Genomic DNA, 27,580 nt, shown 5'->3' with positions numbered 1-27,580 from the left:
CACTGAGGAGATTACAAGTGGTAGTTGAAATACGCGTATTTGTCAAAGGATAAGCAAAACAGGGCGGAAATAAAAGGTACAAAACTGATTACACTCATTCGAATAATTATCTCATTCATTCGAACTCTAATTAGGCAGGACAATTTTTCAATAATGTATGATTATGGAACATTGTTGAGTTTAAGTTTATATGGTAGAATAATAACAGTCCTTTTGACAATTTTGAGTTTATGGAGCTTAAATAGACTAGAATTGTATTGTATTTTTCGATAGACAGATATAAAAGGTCATTTTTATGAATATTTTCGAAATAATGTATCGCCGAATTGTCACATTCTTTTACACATTCCATGAGAAAGTCAAGTAAAATATGAAATAGCTGTAAGCCGAATATAGAGATCAAATTAAAAAAAAAACGGTTTTACTATACGATTTGACACATATGCTTCTTATTGAAAGCAAATCACTTTTGGACACGATTTTCTTGCGAACAAAAAGTAAAAGTAGAGGAAAGGAAAAAAGAGGAATAATGTATGTCAAACAATGGTACATACCAGCGGATATAAGGTTGAATCTCCATAAAAAACTGAGACCTGTGGTCCATGAAATACCACACAAATTCCATGCTCATAAATAAGGTGGTGGTTGATTCAACCGGATTACTGCAAAGCATGCCAGTTCTCTGTGCACAAACATCCAACCTCCATGTGTTTCGAAACACTCAGCTTATAGGCTGACCAGATTTTCTTATTGTCATCTTCTTTTTTTTTCGGATGACTGTTTTGGGTACTGCAGTAGCTGATGTCATCATCCCTTTTCTCAAATTTGTCGCATCATCGGTTGGTTGGAGATTAGGATATGCCAAAGTTGCACATTGTCAGAATGTTTTGGGGTTTGAAACAAACTTTGTATACAAGCAACTTTTAAAAGTGACATTCAAAATTGGCTCTATCGCGAATTAAAAGAAGCCAAAATTTCACTAATTTTATACTTTTAATTCTGCAAATTATGTCGATCCAAAAAAAACTTGGGTAAAATCAGAAGTGACAGGTGCAACCACTAAAAACGGGATCCCATATCGCTTGGAAAATGAGCTTCCAAGCAGAGAAGAGTATTGTCGGACAAAAGAGGCACAAAACAACCAAAAAAGGAGGCTCGACAATTACCCTGTCCCAACTGGTAACAGAACATGATTTTGAAAAATTTTATTGGTGACAAAACAGAAGCTAAATTTGTTGCGTACTTACTGAATAATCGATTTTTACTATCCCAAAACCCGAAACTATTTTATGGTAGACTTCAACGTTAAGTTGCAGCTTTGTTTCATAGGAATTACAAATAACATCGTATTTAACATCGATTTATGGAGGCGGAGCTTACATATTCCTCACAAGTGGCAATACAGTCAGCTTGCATTAAATGTGCTATGTAACACACATGAAACATCTTACTCTGGTTTGTTTGTTCAGATTAGGTTCCAAATGTGTTGTGGAAAACTTGCGCGTCTTTTCATTTTGACAGCTTTCTAACTTGTGGCAAAGACGGTACAATGAAGTAACGCATAACTTCAGTAGCTTTTATGGTGCATTGAGCAGCAAATCTTTCACAGAGCTTCTGGTGTAGTGTGTAAGGTGAGTGGTTAATACTCCTGGTGTCCATGGTTCGAGTCAGAATATATTTTTTTTTTCATTTTTTTATCATTCCCCCTAGCTCAAGTTGCACAACGATTTAGAATTTGCGCTTTTTGCGTTTCAAAGAAGTAGCAATTGTGTTCTGTTGTCCTTAATTTAAACATTGAATAAATTGCACTGATGTTGCTGGTACTGTCTTTGAAACAAGTCGTGTTGCTTGGGTATTATGTTCAAGTTGGGACAAACTTATGTAGCATTGTGTGGATTGTCGCAACAGTTGCAGGTTGCACCATAGACATTATTGTTGCGCGATGGTTGAAATTTGATTTCTGATAATTTGCTTTTTTCGGGACAGCCTAATGGGGACATGCCTGCCCACTTATCACCCAGCCAGACAATGAGGCACGCTACAAATGGGAACGTGTGACGACACCAAGTCTTACCAGAGCAAGGACACGTTTACACGTTGGCTTTGTGCATACAGTTGATTGGGCACGCGGGAAATGGAAAAAATGAGAGCAAAGTTGTAGATAAATCTTTTGGGAGCCGTCGTCGGTGAGCAATGGACACTGGCCGAGTGAGCGCTTTGATTTATAGTTCTGATTAAATCAAGGGAAACTGTTACTGAGACAACGAAAGGTATTATGTATAAATAGTTTCTAGTAATTTGAATTAGGCAATTATTGGTTCGCTTAAAAGATTCTGATAAATCTAAACTACTGTGACTTTCCGAACAGGAACGAATAACTGCAACATACCAAAGTCAGGTATCATCCCAAAACAATAAGGTTTTGATCCATAATTCAGCTATTTTGCCAAAAGAACGCATTTTCTTATTTATTTATTTATTTTTTATTCCTTCATGCTCATTCCCTCTTTTTCTCCTCCTCATCCTCCTTCTTTTTCTACTTCTTCTTCTTCATGGTTCTACGTTCTCACTGGAACTTGGCCTGCCTCTCTTCAACTTAGTGTTCTTTAAGCACTTCCACAGTTATTATTTGAAGGGCTTTCTTAGCCTGCCAATACATGAATTTGTATATTGTGAGGAAAGCACAATGACACACTATGCTCAGGGAGTCGAGAAAAATTTCTCGATCGAAACGGGAATCGAACCCGCCGTCTCCGGATTGAACATCAATAGCCTTAACCACTAGTCTAACGGGAGACCTCCGACCAGTTCTTACCAGTTTTCCCCCTAGCGATTTTTTAAAAATATCAAGGGAATATATCAGAGTTTTTTGATACTACGAAAAGTTCTCGGAAAATTCCAAGAAAGACTTGAATCTCCAACAACTTTTTTCACTTTAACAGAAATCAATTCTTCAAGCAAATACTCAGCAAAAACTATCCAAACATTATTAATAGCTCCTCTGTCATATTATGATACAGTTATCACATATTTATGGGTTTTGTGCGATTTTTTTTGGAAAAGCATGTGAATTCAAGCGCAAAAAAGTATCTTGCTCTTATTTTAACGATTGCATTTGCAAAACATGTTTAAAATTTGTGTCGTGGCTTGTCTTACATACACCTAATCAGGGATGGGATCATTCATTTGCAATCATTTACATTCAATTGCTGATAACTCGCTTCAGAAACATCGTAGCAATAATCAATGCATAGAAAACTTTTTCAATCTTTTCCTGTAACTTTATAGAACAATGTACTATGCAATTCTCCACGGAGTGAATGTAACTAACATTCACCGCGTGGAGAGTTGCCGTCACAGCTCGCTTACGACTAGTGGATGCGTGTGCGGCCCTATAATGTTATTCGGCAATCTTTCAGACTAGGAAATTACAAGGTTTAATTCATCCATACATTGTGTTTTGTTAGCATGCTTCTGAACTGGGATAGTAGCCAGTAAATGTAACTCTTTGCAAATGAATGACCCCATCCCAGCATCTAATCACTACCACGTATCTTACCCCCTGTGGACGTAACTTCCTAACCAGACAAACTCCATCCTAAATTTCTACAGGAAGTACTACTGACTATACTGTGAGTTCTGCCAGAGGTTACGGTATATTTTCTCCAAAAAGTATACCGCAGAATGTTCAAGTAACTATCCCCAAAAAAAACATTACATCCAGTCGAGAAGAGTTCCAAAAGCATTTTGCAGACATGTCATCAACAATTTTATTTTTTCAAAAAAAAAATTTGCCGAAAGTTCAGAAAGAAAAACTTAAGCCATAATTATCTCAAAGTGTTCTATTCCATTTCAGAATTATTCCTGAAATTCAAAGTAAACACATAGTTGAGAAAACTTATTTGATATTTCTAAAGGAAACTCTCACACAAGTCAGAAGAAAGATTTCAAAACCGCTGCAACAAACAACAGTGAGGTCCAACCAACAAGACTAGAAAGCGCGCAAAAATACTTAGTATAGGAACCAATTTTAAATTTTAGTTTCTCTCCGCATTTAGTCATGTACCAACATTACAAAACCCTGACAGTTACAGTTCGCCATAGCCCCGAACCAAAAAACGAATACTTCATTTTTCCCCTGAAGAAGGCGCCATACCTGCGCCGAAACGTCGGGTTAAATAATAAAACTCGTTCTACGATTAATAAGACTGCGTTGCCGATAATCAAAACAGCTATAATAATACAGTCGAACTCTCATCCAATTATCCAGTTATGTAATTATGATAATTCTCCAAATTTTTTTAGTAATGTTCCAGTAGCACATAATAGTTTTATGAGTTTGCAAAAAAATTTATCGTTTATTTTATTTTATTGTTGCTTCAAAACCACTACTGAAGAATAAATCACGGCTTCTGGCAGAATTTGTTACACCAAAACCTCCATTTAGGTAACGAGTCGGGACTGCCTAAATTACACAAGTTTACAAAATAAAACGAAAGTCGTGAACTTCTGTCAACGACCAAAATTTTTGAAGCACAATTTAGTGCTGATTTCGAAACCGACCTTCAAAAAATTTTAAGTAGAACAGTTTTTGAGTTTTAGTTCAATATCGAGTTTTGCAACTTTTTAAAATATGTAATTTACTAAAATTCAAATATATTGCGTTTTGTTCAACCAATTTTAAATCTTTTTCCATAAATTAAAAGGTGAATACAATACCTTTCGATCATCTGAGAACAGGTTTTGCGTCAGATTGATGAAATTCAAGATATTGGCGAGTTTTAGGGACGATCTTCTTAAATTTTAGCAAAATTCCCAATTTTTTTTTAAGAAATGTATTTTTTTCAATAAGAAAAAACCAATTTAAAAATTCGTTCTCGACGTTTATTTGACATATCATATGTAGGCGAGTTACAGTAAAAATTTCAGCTCAATCGGAGCATTCATTACGGAGAATGCGATGTTTGAAGTGAGCGACTTTGCTGAAAAATAGAACAAAAATCGATTTCAAATCATCAACCTTGTATAGAAAGTCGAAAAAAATTCCGCTCTACTGTAATTTTTTTCTTTCACGTTTTTGAACTCAGGGCATGATTCTACACCAAAAATGGTCATCAGCTTACCGAGTTCAAAAATGCTGTAAACTAGTGTTAGAGTTTTTACCTAAATGGATTCATTACCTAAATGAATTCAGCTCACTACCTAAATGGATTTGAAGATTAAAAAGAAGTTTACGAAGGGCAAGTGGCCTGGAGATTTAAAGTGGGCCATGCGGGGTTTCATAGGGATTTCATGGGAGTTTCAGGAGGGAAGGGGGGGGTTTGTCAGAGGCGTTGCACCGGAGGGCTTCAGGGGTATTTTCGGGGAATTTCAAAGGGTCTCAGTTGCGTTACATAGGATCTGATGGGGTTTCAGGGGGATCTCGAGGGCATTTCAGAGGGCAAGCTTCAGAGGATTTTTGGGAGTTTCAGAGACGTTACTCAGGCGTTACCAAGGCGTTTTCGGCAGGGGATCCGCAAGCGGCAAGGTAGGCCTACTACTCATCTTTTGCGAGTGTGTTAGTGTCGACTGGTAACGCGACCTGGGGCCTAGTCGAATCCTGTTTGGAAACCGTTTTGTGTTGCCGATGGGAATGGCCCGCGAAATCGCATTGTGTTGTTTGGGAAGGCCCGCTCGATGCATGTTAGGTAGGCGTAGTTTATTCGAGTTTGACGTGCCTACACCCTTCCTGGTTTTCGGTGGTTTCTGAGGGTCTCAGGTGCGTTATATGGGGTCCGAGAGGGTTTTAGGGGGATTTCGAAGGCATTTCAGACAGCTTCAGATGATTTTTGGCGAGTTTCAGAGGTGTTACTCAGGCGTTACGTAGGCGTTTCCGGTGGTTTCTGAGAGTCTCAGGTGCGTTACATGGGGTCCGAGGGGGCTTTAGGGGGATTTCGAAGGCATTTGAGACGGCTTCAGATGGTTTTCAGCGAGTTTCTAAAGCGTTACTCAGGCGTTACGTAGGTGTTTTAGTGGTTTCTGAGGGTTTTAGGTGCGTTACATGGTGCCCGAGGGGGTTTTAGGGGGATTTCGATGGCGTTTTCGGAAGCTTCAGAGGATTTTTGACGGGTTTCAGAGGCATTATGTAGGCGTTTTCGGGGGTTTCGGAAGGTCTCAGGGGTGTTACAGGGAGTTTTGAGGGGGGTTAAGGGGGCCTACAGTTTCTGAAAATACATTTTGGATCACAGCGCTTAAGTAAGCTTCTGAGCGATTACAGCGGCGCTTTAAAGCTTTTCTTAAACGTTTAAGGTGGTTTCAGAATAGCTTCAAGACGTTCCAGACTGTTTACGATTGTAGATCCGATGACCTATACTCAAAGGAACTCTAAGAGATTCTTAAACAAACATTGAACACCACTTGTCAGCACAAAGTTGCATTAGGCTGTGTAAGCATGACTTTTATTCAATCATTTTAGCACACACGTTATGCATGTAGATTCAATGACTTATGCTCAAGAAAGTTCTTAGGAAACCTTAAACAGTCCCAAACCAACCCCCCCCCCTCCTCATTGTCCCCCCTTCCTGAACACGCCCTAAACTCCCCTTAACTCCACTTGAAACTTAATGCCCTTATACCAACCTTATCCCTAATCTAAAACACTCCAACTGCTCTGAACACAATCAGATTCCATTTAGGTAACGTTACCTAAATGAAGGGACCTGAATAGATTTTACCTAAATGGATCCGACCTAAATGGAGGTTTGCGTGTATTAAATTCTTATAAATCAGTTTAAAACGGTTGAAATAACTAGAGTTATTTCTGGAGAATTCTTAATAGGAGATGTTGAAGGAATCACCCTGCTTAGGATTAATATCACCTATTAAAAATAGCTTTTTAGTTAAGCAGCTTCAAGGCTGAAATGATTATTTATTTATTAATCTATTAAACAAGTACAATTTCAATTACTTACATTCTAGTGTAGATTTCCATAAATAGGAAAAAGTTAAACCTCCAAGCATCAGACAAACTTTTGTATTCAGAGATTTCAGAGCTATTCTGTTTAAATATTTGATGGTGTCCGGTCATTTGGCAGAATGCCGTTTGACCAAATCAAAAATCAAAGGAATTCAGAGGAACTTTTTGACAAGCTATTTGCATTAGAAATGTTTCCTTCTCTTAATCATAGGCTATTATTTCTAGTTTTACTATTCAGAGATTAGTTGGCGATGAAACAACCATTGTTTTATCAGAGATTCAACCTTCTCTGAAACGTAGATTGTTCTTTCGAGTAATACTGATGTAGAAAACAGTGGCATTAGTTTTTTAATTCATTTTCGGCGACGTTCGGCCAAATGACCCTTTCGGCGAAATGGCATTCGACCAAATGACCCGGAACTATATTATTCATGAGAACTACGGTTACGGCCTTCCAGGGAACTCCTTTATTGCAGAGTGCTTCAAGTATTTTAAATAAGTCCTAAGGAGGACTCCGAGACGTTTCTAAGGAGTCTTAGGGACGTTTTTGGTGGCGTCTCAAAAGGATTTCAAGTACGTTTATTGAAAGTTTCAAAGCGTCTCGTTTTTAGGAACGTGTTAGAGCGTTCCAGGGAGTTTCAGGGACGATTCAGAGGGATCCATTGGATTTTCAAAGGCGTTAAATGGCGTTCCAGGAGGTCTCAGAAGTTTTCGAGAATGTTTAAAAAGGTTTCAATGGCGTTTTAGGTGCATTGCAGGAGGTTCGAAAGGGTGTTTTAGGGGCGTTCTATGGAATTCCAAAGTAAATCAGCGGGTTTCAGGACTATTCAGACGATTTTTAGAGGCATTTCAGCGTATCTCAAGTAGTTCCAGAGGGTTTTAGAAAGTTTCAAGAGCGGTACCGAGAGTAAATCAGCGGGTTTCAGGACTATTCAGACGATTTTTAGAGGCATTTCAGCGTATCTCAAGTAGTTCCAGAGGGTTTTAGAAAGTTTCAAGAGCGGTACCGAGGGTTTCTGGAAATTCCAATCGGATTTTAAGTGGCGTTTCAGGGATTGTTTAGCCTGTCTTTGGAGATTTCATGAGTGCTGCAGTGGCGTTCCAGGAGGTCTCATGTGGATTCAGAGGTATTTCAAGGGGCTTCAGTAGCTAGTGTTGTAGCATCTCTGGGGTTTTCATGATCGCTTGAAAGCGATTCAGGGGCTTTCACAGCATTTCAGAGGATTTCATAAACATTCAGGATGATTCAGGGGGTGTTTCAAAGGTGTTCCAATGGGTTCAAGTAAACGGGCCCATAGAGTTTCAAGGACGTATCAGTGGGATATAGAGGATTTTTGTGGTGTTTCAGGGTGTGTAAGGTGAGATTTAGGGGTGTTTCTGGAAGTTTTAAGGTCATTTCAGGTGGATTAAGGAGGGATTTCAGTGATGTTTCAGGGTGAAAGAAATAACCCTTAAATCCATTGAAGCACATCTGCAAGGGCTTCAACGTAAAACAAATGTGAAACCCCTCATTATCCCCCTGGAGTCTCTTTGCCACCCAAGTAACACCATGAATAGGCCGTCCCTTAGTTTGCAAAAATTGGAAACGTTAAAATTATGTTGTTGGAAAGTGATCGTTTTAGCTAAGAAATGATCGTGTCAAAATTTGAAGTCCATATGCCAAGGCTCAACCCTCAAAGGGCCTAAATGGAACTAAAAAACATGAAATTTTCGTCGACAAAAAATACCCTATTCTACTGAAATACTCAGAATAACGATACCTCTTCTCGTTTTTAAGTTATTGAACAAAATGGGGTAGGTTTCCTTAGAGATTAAAAAAAATGGTCAAAAATGCTGATTTTTCGGTGGTTTTTTGTCTATAATTTTAAAACGAGTAGAGATATAGCAATTCTAAGCACAATTTTGGCCCATTAGGGTCCTAAAATCATCGGTTTAAGCAGAATCGCAATTTTTTTAGTAGAAAAAAAAAGTTCATGTTTTTGGTTTCAAACAATTTTTGACAACTTTAGGCCCTTTGAGGGACCACTAAGCCTTAAGATACGGACTTCAAATATTGACACAATCATTTCTGAGCAAAAATGATCACTTTCCAAAAACGAACTTATAATATCTATATTTTTTTTGCAAAATAAGGGACGGCCTACATGGAACTCCGTGAAACCATTTGAAGCGCAACGTAACTACCAGAAACTACTACAATCGCTTCCCTTAAACATCAATGAATCCCCTCTTTTCCAGCTCTTGGAAACCTTCTCAGCCCCATCTCAAGCCCTAAGGAGGAAAACCTGTAGTCGCAAACTAAGTTCCCTCATTCAAAGCAGAGTTAATTGATGCACAATGTTCAATTTGTCCATATCATGAAAAAAGGTTCCATTATTTTGTTTTCAGAATAGTGTTTCTCAAACTACGGGACGCGACTCTTCGGGAGTGTCCCTTCGGGTAGACCTGTGCGCCGCCGCGCCACGCCGCCGCCGCCGACACTTTTTGTCCCACACCGACGCCGACCAAGGTATCAGCGGCGCGCCATACGCCGCTGTTTGTCACGCCGCTGATTTTCATTTTTCGTGCCGATGATCAGTGCACAAACAAAATTAAGTTTACATAAAGTTGAGATAAAAAAATCTCACGATCACTATCACAAGAGTTTGATTACAATAATTGATTTCACAACTCTTAGAACACACATTCACATCTCTCCAGAAGTTTCTTCAGAGATTCTTCCAGATAGATTCAGTGATGTTTCCTAGAGATCCACCTGGGATTCCTCCAGAAAATTCTTCAGAGATGCCTCCAGGATGATTTTTTTTTTCAGAAGATCTCTCAGGAAGATCTCGATTATAGTACCTTCAGAAATTCTTTCAGGAGAATTCAGGGATGCCTCCTAGAGATACATCAAAGATTCATCCAGAATATCCTTTAAGGATTCTCATAGGAGGTCCTTCAGAGATTAGTATGAAAGTTCCTTCATGGATTCCTTCAGAAGTTCCATAAGGAATTTCTACAGGAGTTTCTTTAGGAACTAGTCCAGAAGTTTTCTTAGAGATTTCAGGAGATCTTTCAGAAAATTTTGGAATTTCTTCAAGAATCCCTCTAGAAATTCCTTCAGGGATTCCTTTTGGAATATCTTGGGGATGCCCAAGATTCTTTCAGGACTTTTTTTTCAAGAATTGCTCCAGAAGTTCCTTCAGTGATCTCTCCAGGAGTTCGTTCAGAGATTTCCCTAATAGCTCCAGGATGATTCAGGGATGCCTCCACGTGTTCATTGGGAATACCTTCAGAAGTTCCCTAAGCTATTTCAACGGGAGTTCGTTCAGGTATCTTTCCAGAAGTCCCTTTAAAGATTCTTACAGGAGAATTCATAAATGCCACCTGAAGAATTATCAAAAATCCCGTGAGTAGTTTCTTCAGGAATTCCTGCAGGAGGTCTTTAGAAACTAGTTCCTGCAGAGTTCCTGAAGTACCTTTAACAATTCCTACAGGAGATCTTTCCAGGAATTTCATCAGAGATTCTTCCAGGAGTTTCAGGAATTCTTGCAGATGTTTCTTCAGAGATTCCTCCTGATTTTTTTAGGAATTCCTACAGAAGTTCCTTCAGAAACCTCTACAGAAGTTCTACAGAGAAACTTATACGAAGATCCAAGGATACCTCCAGGAGAATTCAGGGATTACCCCAGAAGTTTATAGAGGGATTCTCATATAAGAGTTCTTTCCAAAATTCCTTCAGAATATTTTTAAGAGATTGGTCGAGAAGATCCTTCGGAAATTCTTCCAGAAGTTCTTCCATAGATCTCTCCTGGGGTTCTTTCAGATTGTAGATTGAGATTGAGATTTTTCCAGGACGACACACGGATGCCTCCAGGAGTTACATCAGAGATTTCTCCAGAAGCTCATTCAAGAAGTCATACAGGAGTTGCTTCAGGGTTTCTTGTAGGAGCTTCTTCAAGTATTCCCTAAGGATTATAATCAGGCATATCTTCAGGAGATTCTTGGGGAATCTTTCATGGAGTTTCTCCAATAATTCCTCAAGAATTTCTTTCTGAAGTTATTCCAGGAATTCTTTAGAGAATACCTCCTGCAAATCCTTCCTACCGGAATTTCTTCAAGCATTCACAAGAGACGAATCAGCCAAGGGCTGAAAGTCTCTATAATAAAGACAAATCAATCAATCAATAGAGCATTCCCCTGGAATCCCTGCAGGGATTTATCCTGTAATTTCTTTGGGGATTCTTCCTAGACTTTTTTCGGAGGTTCCCCTGGACTTCTATCGTGGATTCCTCCTGGCTTTATCCTGGAATTCTTTCAGGAATTCCTCCGGTGATTCTTCCTAGATTTCTAGGTTTCCTCCTAGACTTCCTTCTAGGATTCCTCCTGAAATTGTTTCGGGGATTCCTACTAATATTCCGTCGAATTTCTTTGGTACTTCCACTTACAATTTTCCTGAAATTCCACCTAGATTCCTCATGGAATTCCTCCAAGGATTTCCCTTGCACTTTATTTAGGGATTTCTCTTGGTCTCTCTTCGGGGATTCCTCCTAGAATTCGTTCTGGAATGTCTCCTGGAATTTCTTTGGGTATTCCTTCGGGTATTCCTCTTGAACATCCTTCATAAATTCCTCCTGATATTATTTCGCGGCTTTCTCATGATATTTCAACGTGGATTTCTCTTGAAATTTCTTCAGGTTTTCCTCCTGGAATTGTTCTGATGATTTCTCTTAGAAATCCTTCGGAGATTCCTGTTGGATTTGCTTCAGGGATTCCTCATGGAATTCTTTCAGGAGTCCTTCTGGAATTCCTTTGGGGTTTCCTTCTGGAAGTGCTTCATAGATTTCTCCTAGAATTCCTTCGGGGATTCCTCCTGGAAATCGTTCGGGGATTTCCCAACTAACATTTATTGTAAATGTAAACGTCAACAAAGCGTCCTCAATACGGCTTGATGCTGAGTTACTGTGCTGTATATATGGACGGAAGCTTCTATGCAAGCCCTATACCAATGAATCTGGCGAACTTAATCCACTTGTACATGCTGTGCGAGCAGCTTCTATGCCACCAAGCCATAGCTCTTTTCTCGACTCCTATGTAACCACTAACTGAATAACATCTTGAGAAGGCGCTTTTTCAGCCTTTTCATAGTTGTTAAATAATAGTTATACGGCATCCCCTAATTAATCGATTAAATATAATTAGGTTATGGATACCGTGACGCAATACATGTGGAACTGGAATCCTCGCTTTTAAAATTGAATAATTTAAGTACTTTCCGCTACTTGGAATCGAACTCCCGATCTCCATATCCACTGGTCCTGATGATGTCCTCGCTGCCACATTGCTATATATAAATAGCACAGAAAATAGCCCGTTTTGTTTTACTCCAGACAAGGCTTCATAATTGTGCTACAAGAAACCTTACCCAACTTCATCTTGCTACAAAAGCTTGTGAAACGTCAAACGCAATAACACAGACAAACAGACGTAACACCTTGAACGGTTTTCATGGAAATCCATCGCCCAGTTAACACTACCATCACCTGGTGGAAAAGTTGCACGAATTACTGTGTTGTGCAATAAGGTACACCGGGGCAAGTTGAAACGGGTGGGGCAAGATGAAACAGCGGGTTAATATGATGTTTTCTAATGATGATAAACAGTTTGATCGCCATAACACATAGTTTTTGATTCTAACCATCTTTTAGCGAAGGATAAATTTCCAAATTGTATTAAAATCTATTTCAAAACTTCGTGTTTCATCTTGCCCCATCCGTGTCAACTTGCCCCGGTGTACCTTATCGTCAACAGAAGGCGCTAGTGTGAAACGTCAAACGCATAGAAAAACGATGCGCGCGCCTCTGGTTGTGAAAGCCACAACTATGAAAATTTGAAATGATCGTTAAGAGCGTGGTCGATGGAAATTTCGCAAGTGTTACGTCTGTTTGTCTGTGGCAATAATGTTTACATTGAGCAAGCTGTGTGGTTGCGCCAGCAGGTTCTTCGTCACAGCTTCTAGCTGAAAGAGTGTTCTTTAACACCCAAAAGGCCAAGGTCGTTTTCGCAACAAATTTTCAACTTGAAAAATTCATAACTCTGTTGATTTTTATCCAATCCTAATGAAAATTTGAGACAATATCCAGTTTTTATTCTAGTTTTGATAAAATGGGACACGAAGTCTAAAACCTGGATGGTTACGGAGTTATTCCGGATTCCCGTGGGGTACCAACGTTATGGCATTTGGGGTATTTCTATCAGAACTATTTTTTTCTCTATGGAACAACTTTAAAACATTGGCAATAATTGAAACTTTATCGAAGCTGATTGTATTAGTACATTTTCTGAACACCTGGAGTCCTTCTGGATGTTCCTGGGTCCCCTGGAATGCCTCCGGGGGAACCGGTGCCAGGGGACATTTTCATTTTTACTCCAAAACATACCGTGCGGCAGCTCATTCTTCATGATGTTCCGTCAGTAGGATTATTTTAACTGTAAAAATGGTCATTGACCGTTCTGGAAACTTCCGGAACATCCGGAGTGCCTTGGCGGAACCTGTAGTAGAGGACACTTGTATTTTTACTCCAAAATATACCGTGTGGCAGCTCATTCTTCATGATTTCCGGTCAGTAGGATTATTTTAACTGTAAAAATGGTCATTGACCGTTTTGGCCGCTTCCGGAACATCCGGAGTGCCCTGGTGGAACCTGTAGTAGAGGACACTTGCATTTTTACACCATAATGTACCGTGCGGCAACTCATTCTTCATGTTTTCCGGTCAATAGAATTATTTTAGCTGTAAAAATGATCTTTGTCCGTTTTGGCCACTTCCGGAAGATTCGGGGTGCCCTGGCGGAACCTGTAGTAGAGGACACTTGCATTTTTACTCCAGAACATACTGTGCGGCAGCTCATTCTTCATGATTTTTCGTCATTAGGATTGTTTTTGCTATGAAAATGATCATTGACCGTTTTGACCACTTCCGGAACATTCGAAATGCCCTGGCGGAACCTGTTGTAGAGGACACTTGCATTTTTACTCCATAATATACCGTGCGGCAACTCATTCTTCATGATTTTCGGTCAACAGAATTATTTTAGCTGTAAAATGATCGTTGACCGTTTTGGCCACTTCCGGAACATCCGGAGTGCCCTGGTGGAACCAGTAGTAGAGGACACTTGCATTTTTACACCATAATATACCGTGCGGCAACTCATTCTTCATGTTTTCCGGTCAATAGAATTATTTTAGCTGTAAAAATGATCTTTGTCCGTTTTGGCCACTTCCGGAAGATTCGGGGTGCCCTGGCGGAACCTGTAGTAGAAGACACTTGCATTTTTACTCCAGAACATACTGTGCGGCAGCTCATTCTTCATGATTTTTCGTCATTAGGATTGTTTTTGCTATGAAAATGATCATTGACCGTTTTGACCACTTCCGGAACATCCGAAATGCCCTGGCGGAACCTGTTGTAGAGGACACTTGCATTTTTACTCCATAATATACCGTGCGGCAACTCATTCTTCATGATTTTCGGTCAACAGAATTATTTTAGCTGTAAAATGATCGTTGACCGTTTTGGCCACTTCCGGAACATCCGGGGTGCCCTGGCGGAACCTGTAGTAGAGGACGCTTGCATTTGTACTCCAAAACATACCGTGTGGTAGCTCATTCTTCATGATTTCTCGTCAATAGGATTCTTTTAGCTGCAAAGAAGGCCATTGACAATTTTGGCCACTTCCGGAACGTCCGGGGTACGGAACTTGTATTAGAGGACACATGCACTTTTACTCCAGAACATACAGTGTGGCAACTCTTTCCTTACGATTTTTGTCAAGAGGATGCTCTGTTCTGGCATCCAGCGGCTGAGCATGAGATGGTCCTCGACGGGAAGCTGTACCTAAGATGCCAGCCCCACCACGGTGGATAGGAGACCTCAGGCTTACAACCTACTGTTCACGAAACCCAAAAACTAACAGAAACCGGTATTGAATGATAACGAAAATATTCAACGGCTGACTTTTAGCATGAAAGAATGGGGAAAAATTGGTTAGGAAGCAGTCAGTGCAATACACGATTTAAAGTAGTGAGCTGGATTTTTTTTAAGGTGAGATGATAAATTCTTCGTTTATGCAATGAAATGGTGTAAACAGCGTGGGAATTATAAAAAAAACCAGCGTACTACTTTCAATCTAGCACTTTACTGATTGCGTCCTATTGAGACCACTTCCAAGACTTTTGGGGTGTCCTGATAGAACCTGTTGTGGTGAACACTTAAATTTTTACTAAAGAACATACTATGCAGAAGTTTGCTCTTCATTATTTTCCAAGATAGAATTTCTATAGCCATAAAAAAATCGGAGCCTGACCATAACATGCAGGCAATAATGTGTCGGTTCCCATGGCTGATTTTTATACGAAATAACGTCCAAACGATTTGATGTATCATAAAATCCTATGTACCTTCTCTCCTTGGACCTTATGCCGTGACATTGACACTGAAGGAGGAACCAGATAAATTCATCGAGCAATTTCTGAATGCATGCCTATCGCAGTCTTCGAAGAAATCCACGGAGGAATACCTGAGAAGTTTCGGGTTCATATCAGGAGCAATTTCTGGAGGAATCCCAGCAAAAATGACTTGAGAAATTCTAGCATGAATCGAAAGAATTTCTTAAAGCAATACAAAAAGATGTTCCCGTAAAAATTCTAAGAAGAAATTATGGAGTAAGCACAGAAAATACATAGACGAAAGCGTACAGGGAAATTTATAGAGGAATCGTGGAGAAATTAACAGAGAATTTCTTAGATAACATGTTTGAGTTGGAAAATAACTGAAGGCATCCATAGAGATACTTTTATTATGAAATCCTTAGATGGAGAAATCCCTGGACACATCCTCAGTAGAGCTTCTAAAAACCAGCAGGATTTCCTGAAGGAATCATATGAGGGAATCCTGAATGAATCCTTAGGAAATCTTCTATATAAGGTCTGTATAAATCCACGGAGTAATTCAAGGAGGAATTATAAGAGAAATCCTTCCTGAAATTGTTGAATGCATTTCTAGATAAATTTATTTGTAAGTACCAGTAGAAATTCCTGAAATACCTGCAAGAATACCTAAAAGAAATCCAAAAGAAAAACTTCCAGAGTTTTCAAAGGAGGAATGACTGGGAAAACTATTAGGAAAATAACAGAAGAGAATCTTATGGAAATGCATGGATGAAGTCCCAAGGGAATTCCTGGAGGAGCACCAGCATAAATTCCTGGAGGAATCCCAACACTGATTCTCGAAGGGTTCCCAGGAGGAATCTATATTGGAATCTCGGAAAAAAAAACATAGAGGAAGCTTTGGAGAAACACCTCCAAGAATTCATCGGCAATTCCTGAAAAAATCACAGTAAAACTTGAATACCATCATAAAATTCTGTAGCAATCCCTGCAAGTATTCTTGGAGGAATCCCTGGAGGCAACTTTAGAAGGAAGAAACAGTTTTCAAATTGGGACGAGATTGAGTCAGGAGAGTAAAAAATATGATTACATGTTTGTCTTACTTATAATCACTAACCAGGCAACTTTTGACGTTTGTTTTATTCCGGAGGTAATAAAAAGGGAGGGTCTTACATCTATTTGAAACGGTAAAGCTTTTTAAGTTGGATAGCGTTAGGTTATTACATTATTTTTATTTGTTTTCATCCGAGAACTTTACCATAATGCTAATTTATCACACATTAGGTTACTACATGTAACGCAAGGGCACCATGCAAATGTCAATGATAATTTTCATGGCCAATGATAATTTTCATAGCTATAAGAATCTTGAACATAAAAAATCATGAAGAATAAGCTGCTGCACAGTATATTATGGAGTAAATATGCAAGCATCCATCACTACAGGTTCTGCCAGGGCACCCTGGATGTTCCAGAAGTGGCCAAAATGGTCAATGACCGTTTTCATAGTTATAAGAGTCGTATTGACAAAAATTCATAAAGAATAAGCAATCGCACGATGAGTTGTGGAGGCAAAGTGCAAGGTCTTTTATTACAGTCACCACTAGGGAACCCCGCAAATGCAGGAAATGGCCATAATTATGATTGACAATTATCATAGCTATAAGAATCTTGTTTTTGGAAGATCATGAAGATTGAGCTGCCACACAGTATGTTCTGGAATAAGTGTGGAAGTATCCTTTTTTACAGGTTCCGCCAGGACACCTCGGACGTTTCGGAAGTGGACGAAACGGTCAATGATCATTTTCATAGCAAGAACAATCCTAATGACGAAAAATCATGAAGAATGAGCTGCTGCACGGTATGTTCTGGAGTAAAAATGCAAGTGTCCTCTACACCAGGTTCCACCAGGGCACTCAAGATGTTCCGGAAATGGCCAAAACGGTCAACGATCATTTCTACAGCTAAAATAACTCTGTTGACCGGAAATCATGAAAAATGAGTTGCCGCACGGTATATTATGGAGTAAAAATGCAAGTGTCCTCTACTACAGGTTCTGCCAGGGCACCCCGGATCTTCCGGAAGTGGCCAAAACGGACAAAGATCATTTTTACAGCTAAAATAATTCTATTGACCGGAAATCATGAAGAATGAGTTGCCGCACGGTATATTATAGAGTAAAAATGCAAGTGTCCTCTACTACAGGTTCCGCCAGGGCACTTCGGATGTTCCAGAAGTGGCCAAAACGGTCAATGATCATTTTCATAGCAAAAACAATCCTAATGACGAAAAATCATGAAGAATGAGCTGCCGCACAGTATGTTCTGGAGTAAAATTGCAAGTGTCCTTTACTACAGGATCCACCAGGGCGCTCCAGTTGTTCCGGAAACGGCCAAAAAGGTCAACGATCATTTCTAAAGCTAAAATAATCCTATTGACCGGAAATCATGAAGAATGAGCTGCCGCACGGTATATTTTGGAGTAAAAATGCAAACATCCTCTACTACAGGTTCCACCAGGGCACTCCGGATGTTCCGGAAGCGGCCAAAACGGCCAACGATCATTTTTACAGCTAAAATAATTCTACTGACCGGAAATCATGAAGAATGAGCTGCAACACGGTATATTTTGGAGTAAAAATACAAGTGTCCTCTACTACAGGTTCCGCCAGGGCACTCCGGATGTTCCGGAAGTGGCCAAAACGGTCAATGACCATTTTTACAGTTAAAATAATCCTACTGACGGAAAATCATGAAGAATGAGCTGCCGCACGGTATGTTTTGGAGTAAAAATGAAAATGTCCCCTGGCACCGGTTTCCCCGGAGGCATTCCAGGGGACCCAGAAACATCCAGAAGGACTCCAGGTGTTCAGAAAATGTACTAATACAATCAGCTTCGATAAAGTTTCAATTATTGCCAATGTTTTAAAGTTGTTCCATAGAGAAAAAAATAGTTCTGATAGAAATACCCCAAATGCCATAACGTTGGTACCCCACGGGAATCCGGAATAACTCCGGAACCATCCAGGTTTTAGACTTCGTGTCCCATTTTATCAAAACTAGAATAAAAACTGGATATTGTCTCAAATTTTCATTAGGATTGGATAAAAATCAACAGAGTTATGAATTTTTCAAGTTGAAAATTTGTTGCGAAAACGACCTTGGCCTTTTGGGTGTTAAACAGCTACAAAGCGCTGCTGTTGTGTGTATTTGGCAACATTACAAAACGTACTGCATAAAAGCAGCTGTTGTATTGGCTTGTATTGGCTCTTACTCGATTTGCACATCTTCCGGCACATCTTCCGGCATGTAATTAAAGTGCAATAAAAGCAACCCAAATAATTTCACAGCACAGAGATGGATAGCTGTAAAGAATTTCTGTAGTAGCTATATATCCCGCTTAAAGTTTGTTTTGACAAAAATGTTTACATTTGACAAGCCGTGTTGGTATGCCAACAGTTTCTTTATTACAGCTTCAAGCTGTAATGGAATCGCATAACGGCCTTCATAGTGCTGCTGGTTTTGGGATTTGTCAGTATAACGAATTGACTGTATAGTAGCAGCTGTTTTGTTAGTGGGGACTCCTATTCGATTTGCTCAAGTTTTCACATCTTCCGGGAAATCTCCCGGAGTTGGAATAGAGTGGAGTAAAGGCAACCCCAGTGACAAGCGATGGATTTCTGAAAACCGAGTTTGGTAGCTGTATGGTGCTTGTTTTGCAGTCGTGTATTAGCTTATGATTTATATTTGACTAGCTTCCTTTTTATTCAACGTTGACTGCTTTTATACGATGGTTACACAACAGAAAGCAAATGACTGAAGCTTATAGCGCTGAAAATGTTAGTTGGGTTCTCTCTAAATTCTTTCGGGAATTCCTCCTAAAATTCCTTCGGAGATTTTCCTGGACTTCCTATGGGGATTCCTCTTGAAAATTCTTCGAGTATTCCTTCAGGGTTCCCCTCTGGGAACCTCAATTCCTGCAAGTATTTCTCCTGTAAGTGTTTCGTGGATTTCTCCTGGAATTCCTTAAGGAATTCTTCCAGGAATTCCGTCGGGTATTCCTGCTGGACTTCTTTTGGGGATTCCTCCTGAACTTTCTTCGAGGATTGCTCCTGAACTTTCTTCGAGAATTCCTCTTGAAATTTCTTCGGCGATTCCTACTTATATTCCCTCGGGGATTCCTCCAGAAATTTCTACGGGAATTACTCTTCGAATTTCTCCGAGGATTCCTCCTGGAATTATATCGGATTTTTCTCTTTGAATTTCTACGGGAAATCCTCCTAGAATTATTTCAGCGGTTTCTCATGGAAGTCCTACGAGGATTTCTCCTGGATATTTTTCGTTGGTCCCTTGTAGAAACACTTTGATGATTTCTTCTCGAATTTCTTTTAAAAAATATGGAATTTCTTTGGGGATTCCTCCTAGACTCCTTTTATTTAATCTCCCTGGGATTTTCTCGAGGATTCCTCTTGATATTCCGTCGTAGATTCCTCTTGGAATACTTTCGGGGTTTCCTCCTGGGATTCTTTTGGTTATTCCTCTTAGATCTTCTTCGGATTTTCTTCATGAAATTCCTTCAAAAATACCTCATGGAATTACTCCAGGATTCCTCCTGGAATTCCTTCGGGATTTCCTTCTTGAATGTTTTCGGAGATTTCTCCTAGAATTCCTTCGGAAATTTCTCCTGATATTCGAAGATTCTTCCTAGAGTTTCTTCCAGGATTCCATCTTGAATTTCTTTGGAAATTCCTCCTGGACTTTCTAAGGGGATTTCTCTTAGAATTCCATCGGTGTTTCCTCTTGGAGGAATCCGCTTGTGATTCCTTCGGAGAATCCTCCCGCAATTCCTTCGGAGGTGCCCTCTGGGATTTCTCCTGTATAATCTTCGAGGATTCTTTCTAGACTTCCTTCGATGATTCCTTCTAAAATTCAATCGGAGATTCCTCCTGATATTTTGTCGGGGATTACCGGGATTTCCTCATAAAATTCCATTGGTGATTTCTCTTTGAATTTCTCCGGAGATTCCTCCTGGAATTCCTTTGGGAGTCCTCCTTGAATTCCTGCAGGGTTTTCTCCTGGAATTCTTTCGGTGATTTCTCCTATAATTTTATCGGGGATTTCTCTTGGAATTTCTTCGAGGATTCCACCTAGAGTAATTTCGGGGATTCCTCTTATTGCTTTTCGGGGGTTTCTCTTGAGGGGTTCTTCCTTCGAGCATTTTTTCTTCGGAGATTTCTCCTGATATTTCGTCTGGGATTCCTTCTGGATTTCCTTCGGGATTTCCTCTTGGGATTCCTTTGGTGAAACCTCTTCAAATTTCTTCGGAGATTCCTCCTATAGTTCCTACGGGGATCTTTCACGAAATTTCTCCAGGGGTTCCTCTTAGAATTCCTCTGGGGATTCTCCCTAGAATTACTTCGGAGTTTCCTGATGGAATGTCTTATGGGATTTCTCATAAAATTCTTACGAAAATTCCTCCTAGTGTTATCTCAGGAATATCTCCTGGAATTCCTTCAAAGATTCCTTCTCGATAGTTTGTATTGATTCTCCCTAGAAATTCTTTGGAGATTCCTTCTGGAATATCTTTAGAAATTCCCGCTGGCATTCCGTCGGGGATTTCTCCCGGAATTCCTTTGTAAACTCCAGTTGTAATTCCCTTGGGATTCCTGCTTGAATTCATTTGAGGAATCCTCCTGGAATTTTTTTTTGAAGATTCATCCTGTATTTTCTTTTGAAATTCCTCGAAAAGTTCATTCAGGGATTTCTTCAGAATTTTCAGCAGGGATCTCTAAAAGAGATTCTTGAACCACCAGAGACACCTGCAGAAGTTTCTTCAGGGTTTCATACAGCAGTTCCTGCAGAGATACGTGCAAAATTTTCTTCATGGATTCCTTCAGGAGTTTCTTTCAGGCTCCTCCTAGAATTCCTCCCTGAAAATATTCGGGGATTCCTTACTGAAAATAGTGTTACCTAATTATCAAGTTTGATAGCTTCTGAAGGTTTTGAGAAAGCGAAACAAAAAATTGTAGTAAAATCAATATTTTGTTGCCCTTTGTTTGCAATGGAGTAATGCAACATGCATTACAATGAGGATACCGGTAATGTCTTCATATTCCTTTCATATTATAAATATTTGTCTGCTCCCCAAACATATATAGTACTAAGGCTATTAAAAATCTCAAAAATGTAAACAACGTAACAACAAAAATGTATAAATCATTTCGGCTCTGTTATGACCATATGTGACGCCCGAGTTTGCCAAATAAACACATAAGTAAAAAAAGCCTAATCACTGGTGGCAGTGCGGAGCCGAACAGAAATAAAAAAAGGTATTCATTCTAATGTGATAGTTTATGTCATCAATGGTCATGAAAAAGCTCAGACTGCAAATTATAGAGCGTAATGACAACTTTTTTGTTTTGCCAATGTTGAAATTATGGTCAAATTTTGGTCACGCCGATTCACGCCGCCGCCGCCGCCGCTGCCGAAAGCTGCCACCGGCGTGACGCCGATGACGCCGCCGCCGCCGCCGGCCAAAATATAGTCGGCGCACAGGTCTACCTTCGGGGGTGATCGTATAGACAATAAATATCAAAATAACAGCAATTGGCATGAAAAGGTTAAGAATTTTTAACATATTCTGTCTTCCGAGGTGAACTAGCCTCGCGTTAATAATCTATAGACTGTTTCAGAAATTATAAATACACTTTGTTTATTCAATTAAATGAACTGTTCTAATGATTTTTACCAACTTCTTTAAGAGTATAGCATATTGTACTCCATATTTTTATATTTCCTTTCAATTGTCTTGATATTTTGAAGAATAGTTGAGTTCTCTAACAAATAACATAATTTTTCAAATTTGCATTTGCACAAAGGTGTTTTTTAATGATTTCAACATTTTTGATCAAAATTTGGGAAAAATCGATAAAGGCATTTCCACAACAGTTTTTCGGAGACCAAGTTTCTTATTTTTTAAGGTTTTCTACGGAACATAAGAACTACCACACAGTTTCTTAGCTTTCCTGAACGCATTTAATCTAAACAAACTTATTTTTTCAGCTCATTCGATCCTTCAGATGCCAAAGCTTGTCATACCATAAAAACGAATGCAGTAAGCAGTAATTAAGATATTCGTTTGCTTAACGTTTGTTGCTACTGGTGTTGTTGAGAAATTTGAAACAAAACATTTTGTATTGAGAAGGCCCGTAATGGTGGTTCTTGATCAAAAATTCCAGTGAAAATTACTCTTACCAATCGAGAAATATCTTTTATTATCGATACAGCAATTTTTATTGTGCTTGGAAATTAAATATTTTCTCTGTGAGATTTTTTTCTTTTCTACTATGCTACATTTTTTGTGCAACTTCAAATTTTAATCATCTAGATTACAGAGCCATATTTTTTAACTTTTACCAGAAACATCCACAAAATGTTTATTATAAGAGCTAGAAGAAACTTTTTTGGATATTGTGCTCAAATTGAAATGGCAGTTAAACGTTAGTGTATTTATAATTTCTGAAACAGTCTATAACACTAGTTTACAAAATAAAACGAAAGTCGTGAACTTCTATCAACGACCAAAGTTTTTGAAGCATAATTTAGGGCTGATTTCGAAACCGTGCTTCAAAAAATTTAAAGTAGAACAGTTTTTGAGTTTTAGCTCAAAGGAATTTAATAAAATTCAAATATCTTGCGTTTTGTTCAAACAATTTTAAATCTTTTTCCATGAATTAAAAGCTGAATATAATACCATTCGATCATCTGAATGCAGGTTTGCGTCGGATTGATGAAATTCAAGATATTGGCGAGTATTGGGGACGATCTCCTTAAATTTTAGCAAATTTTCCAAAAATATTTGAAGAAATGTATTTTTTTAAATAAGAAAAAACAATTTAAAAATTCTTTCTCAACGTTTATTTGACATATCATATGTAGACGAGTTACAGTAAAAAATTCAGCTCAATCGGAGCATTGATTACGGAGAATGAGATGTGTGAAGTAAGCGACTTTGCTTAAAAATGGAACAAAAATCGATTTCAAATCATCAACCTTGTATGGAAAGTCGAAAAAATTTCCGCTCTACTGTATTTTTTTCCTTCGCGTTTTCGAACTCAGGGCATGATTCTACACCAAAAACGATCATCAGCTTACCGAGTTCAAAAATGCTGTAAACTAGTGTAATCAATAAAGATGAAACAAACATCAATTCAAAATTACATCAGAAGTTCCGCCATCAGAATTTTAACAACAATTCAGTAACAAATTTTGAAAACGACGTATAACCAATGGTGTAGCATTGATTATACGTCGTTTTCAAAGTTTGTTACTGAATTAACTCTTCTTGTGCATTAGGGTGAGCTCTTCCCAACGTGATGCACTGCAAAAACCACCATGCGTCCTCATCCAAACGCCAATGCACATCGTCAGCACAGCAACCGATAGCTACCGATTAACTTCCCGTGCACAGTTCAACACCCCTCGGTCACGCGTTCTGCAATCTCTGTTTCCAAACAATATATCGCCCCAAAACAGCAGCAGCAGCAAACCCCCCGCTCTCGTACCGTATTTCCACCTTTTTCGTGGAAAACCAAGAGCGATCAGCTCTCTGCTGGTCGTACGTATTGCGAAAAGCGAGAGAGTACGGAGCACAGCAAGCAGCTGACTTCGCCACCAAACTGACAGCATTTTCCTCGCATCTATTGCTCCCCGTTTCTGCTGCTGTTGGTTGACGACTGACGCCACTTTTTCAGAGCTGGTTGCTCCAACTGGACACACGGGTGTACCTACCTACTATTGCGGAAAAGTGCGTTCCAAGTTTATTGTTCGTTCGGAAAGGGTCCGTGAGTGGATTCGGAAGTAGTTGGATCAGGACTCAGGAGGTCCAGATTCGAGAGTGGGGAGTGAAGTTTGTGAAATCTGGTGTTGAAGTGATTGAAAATTGTTTTTGAAGGGGTTTGTTGCGAAAAATTGGGAAAAACAGTGACTGGCGAAAGTCGCGAATCATTGATCTGTCATCGCAATTTGGGTAGGTTATAAGTGGGCGGCAGAGGAAAATGGAATATTTTCTAAGCTGGAGGAAGCGTTTCGAAAGGATTATGTGAATCGTGTTTTTGGAAAAATAATAGTTTGAAGAAAGTGGAAATGTGAGAAACGGTGATAAAAGTAGTGAAATCCAAATCTTGCTCAACCAGGAAGAATGTGTTGATTCGCAACATATTGATCAGAAGTGAATGAATCGTGCTTCACTTTTTAAATCAGTTCCTTTTTATTTAAAATGTGCAAATCGAAGATGAAAAATCATGGGTTCACCGACGGCATTTGCTGCTAAGAGTATAAAGTTTACGAAGTGTATGAAAACATTCATGTTCAACATAAAATTTACTACAATACATTCCCCAGCCGAAAAAAAATGCCAACAAAGAGCAAAACTTCAATATTCATCTCCCTTTTCTCAGCTCACGTCACGAGTACCAGTCAAGTGCCGAATTTTCAACTCTAAAAATAGTTTCATTGTTTATCGAAGGAATTTCGACTACTCTCATCAGCACGAAAAGAACTCGAGATGAAGGAAAAACTAACATCCAGTTATAGCCAAAAATTGGCCAAAAACATACGCACTCACACGCACACACACACACGGACAAACTTACACGCAGCTGAAAATCAACATCCCCCATCGCTTTTCGCCCCAAAATTTGAGAAGGGGAGCAATCCTCATTGCGTGTCATTAATCCGCGACAGCCATCCTTTATTTCCTTTTGTGTTGCGGTTTTCCTGCATTATCCTATTGAGATTGTGTGGCCGAATAAAGGGATTTTGCATTTGTTTCCATCGTCTTTATCATCATCCTCGTCGTGGTCGTCGTCATGTGTCGCAAGTATTGTGGTGTTTTTCTTTCCGCGCTACCTTTCGTTTACATTCCGTGGCTGCGTTCTTGCGAGGTGAATTGCACGGCAAGGCGATAGACAGAGAAAGGGAATGGAAAACATTTTCGTCTCTGTTTGGGAAATTCGACATCCCACAGAAGGAAAAAAAAAGAACGTGCTCGTGTGAGTTTGAAGTACTGAAGTAGGTCGAACATGTGTGCGAGGTAATGGGGAACAATGCGTGCAGAATCGCTTAGTATTTGCTACGGGAAACTTATATACCGTCAAACGGGGTTACTTGCAACAGCGGTGTAACTTGCAACACGATGACATACATTAAATATGAACTATTTTTTCATAATAATGATAGCTTGTATGCTCTACCATTTCAGATAACAAAAACTATGTGTACCTAAGATCGTTTTAGTGAAAAAAATAGTTTTGTTTCTTTGTTTATTGTTCAGCTACACTGTTAAAACGGTTTGCTCATTTCATGCCATAAAAACAAGTTTGAAAATCGTGCTTTACCTCTCTACTATGGTAAGTGCGATAAGTCTGATGACCTTGCTTACAGTTAGGGTACCTAATAGTAAGCTTAGCTGAACGATTAAAGTTTGATGAACTTATCGACTAAGTAATGTAAAAAAACATAATCATATTCGACAACCACTATGGGGTAACTTGCAACAGTTGAAATTAATAAAACTTCCTATGATATATTTTCATTGCACGATTTTTCGGATAGAAATGATCAAAATGGATCATTTAATAATTACCTGACGTGTTCATTTTCAATTGTCAACTCAATTTTATCATTTGTTTGCACGAAACTTTCAAACATTGTTGAATACTTCCATATTTTAAAACTTCATTTACATTTCACCTTAATGAAAGTTTAATTCAGTTAATGAACGATCTCAAACAATCACCAACATCTATTCTGAACCTAGTTGGAGTAAATTATTTCAATAGAATGCCAAAATTGACGGCTTTTAACTTTGTTAATATGTAGTTGAATGGGTGTTTAAATCATGTTATTTTAGCTGAAGCAGCCAAACACCACTTTATACTAAAAATAACCTTAAGATGGCTCACTTTACGTTTCCAACAAACTACATTAAGCATTGTTCACATTTTTTAACTAGTGCTGAGTCATTAGATCTATAAATATTTCATATTTGAGGAACGTAAGATCTGTTGTGAAACGATATACTCTCGCTTATGATAACTACAAACCCTTTAATGAAAAATCATATATCAATTGGTTAGTGTACATATTTTCAAAGCATTTTTCATGCATTACATCAAAAACTTATGAAATTACCAAGAACTAGAATGTTAGTGCAGTTGAATGGTAGCTAACTTAGCTTCATGTCATGTGTAGCAAGTTACCCCACAGATGGGGTAACTTGCAACAAGCATGTATTTCACGCCTCCTGTTTAGGTGGCAACGTATTTTGGTAAATGAAGTTCTGCATAGTATTCTACTCGTGGTAATTAGTGTACACGATGCTTTACAGTATGTTTGAAATGTTTAGATTTTCAATGATATTGCTTCAAAGTCAAAAAGTGTTGCAAGTTACCCCATTTGACGGTACCTATATGTTTGAAAACATCCACATGAACATTTTAATATCTAACTTAAACCAAGATCCTATCGCTTCAGTTTAAAACTTCTTAACCTCTTTAAGACAAATCTAAACTTTTAAATCTGTGACTTTTTGTCTACCAGCACATCTTTATCTTATTTCTATGTTTATGTTATTTTTAAAAAAGCACGGACAACGTCTTCAGCTTTCGGCTGTACAGACTGTTTTAAACTTAACATGAGACAACGGACAACGGAGCATGCACCAGTGGATTGATTGATTGATTTGTCTTTATTAAAGAGACTTTCAGCCCTTGGCTGGTTCGTCTCTATATGCACCAGTGGAAACGGGGAAGAAACTATTCTCACGAAAAGTTTCAACGCCCGAAGCGGGAATCGAACCCTCACCCCATAGCATGGTGCGATTATAAGCTTGCTGATCCTAACCGCACGGCTACGAGGCTACACCTCCATTTTCTCCATTTTCATCCCAAATTCTTTTTAAAAAATCTAAATATCTTATTTTTTTTTTAATTTTTTACATATTTCAAAGTTGCTTTTTATCTATACTCTGTTTTGTCAGGGAAACTTAAAAGATAGAATTTCAGGAAAAATACCATTTTGAATTTGAAATTTATGTCTTCGCCAAAGTTGTTCATACGGATGGGAATTTTCTACATATTTTAATGATCCCAGTTACAAATACCCACTAGATGGTGATGAATCGGTTCTGTCACAT

The 27,580-nt window shown here is 38.9% G+C and overlaps 1 protein-coding gene across 14 annotated transcripts in view; it reads left to right on the top strand.

Moving 5' to 3' along the window:
• LOC109432543 (voltage-dependent L-type calcium channel subunit beta-1) overlaps positions 1-27,580 on the top strand; it is a 576,281-nt gene that overhangs the window by 426,852 nt on the left and 121,849 nt on the right. For 3 of the 14 annotated variants that reach the window (XM_062849560.1, XM_029871030.2, XM_029871029.2), the window contains exon 1: positions 23,751-24,412. The exons of the other annotated variants lie outside the window; for them this stretch is intronic. The gene's annotated coding sequence lies outside the window, so the exon portion shown is untranslated. Of the gene's footprint in view, positions 1-23,750; positions 24,413-27,580 lie in introns of those variants that run through there. 14 annotated transcript variants of the gene reach the window in all.

This window comes from Aedes albopictus, chromosome 2, assembly GCF_035046485.1.
Source record: "Aedes albopictus strain Foshan chromosome 2, AalbF5, whole genome shotgun sequence".
In the NCBI taxonomy this organism is placed as follows: domain Eukaryota; kingdom Metazoa; phylum Arthropoda; class Insecta; order Diptera; family Culicidae; genus Aedes; species Aedes albopictus.
The sequence above is the reverse complement of the archived record's forward strand: the minus strand, read 5'-3'. Positions and strand labels throughout refer to the sequence as shown.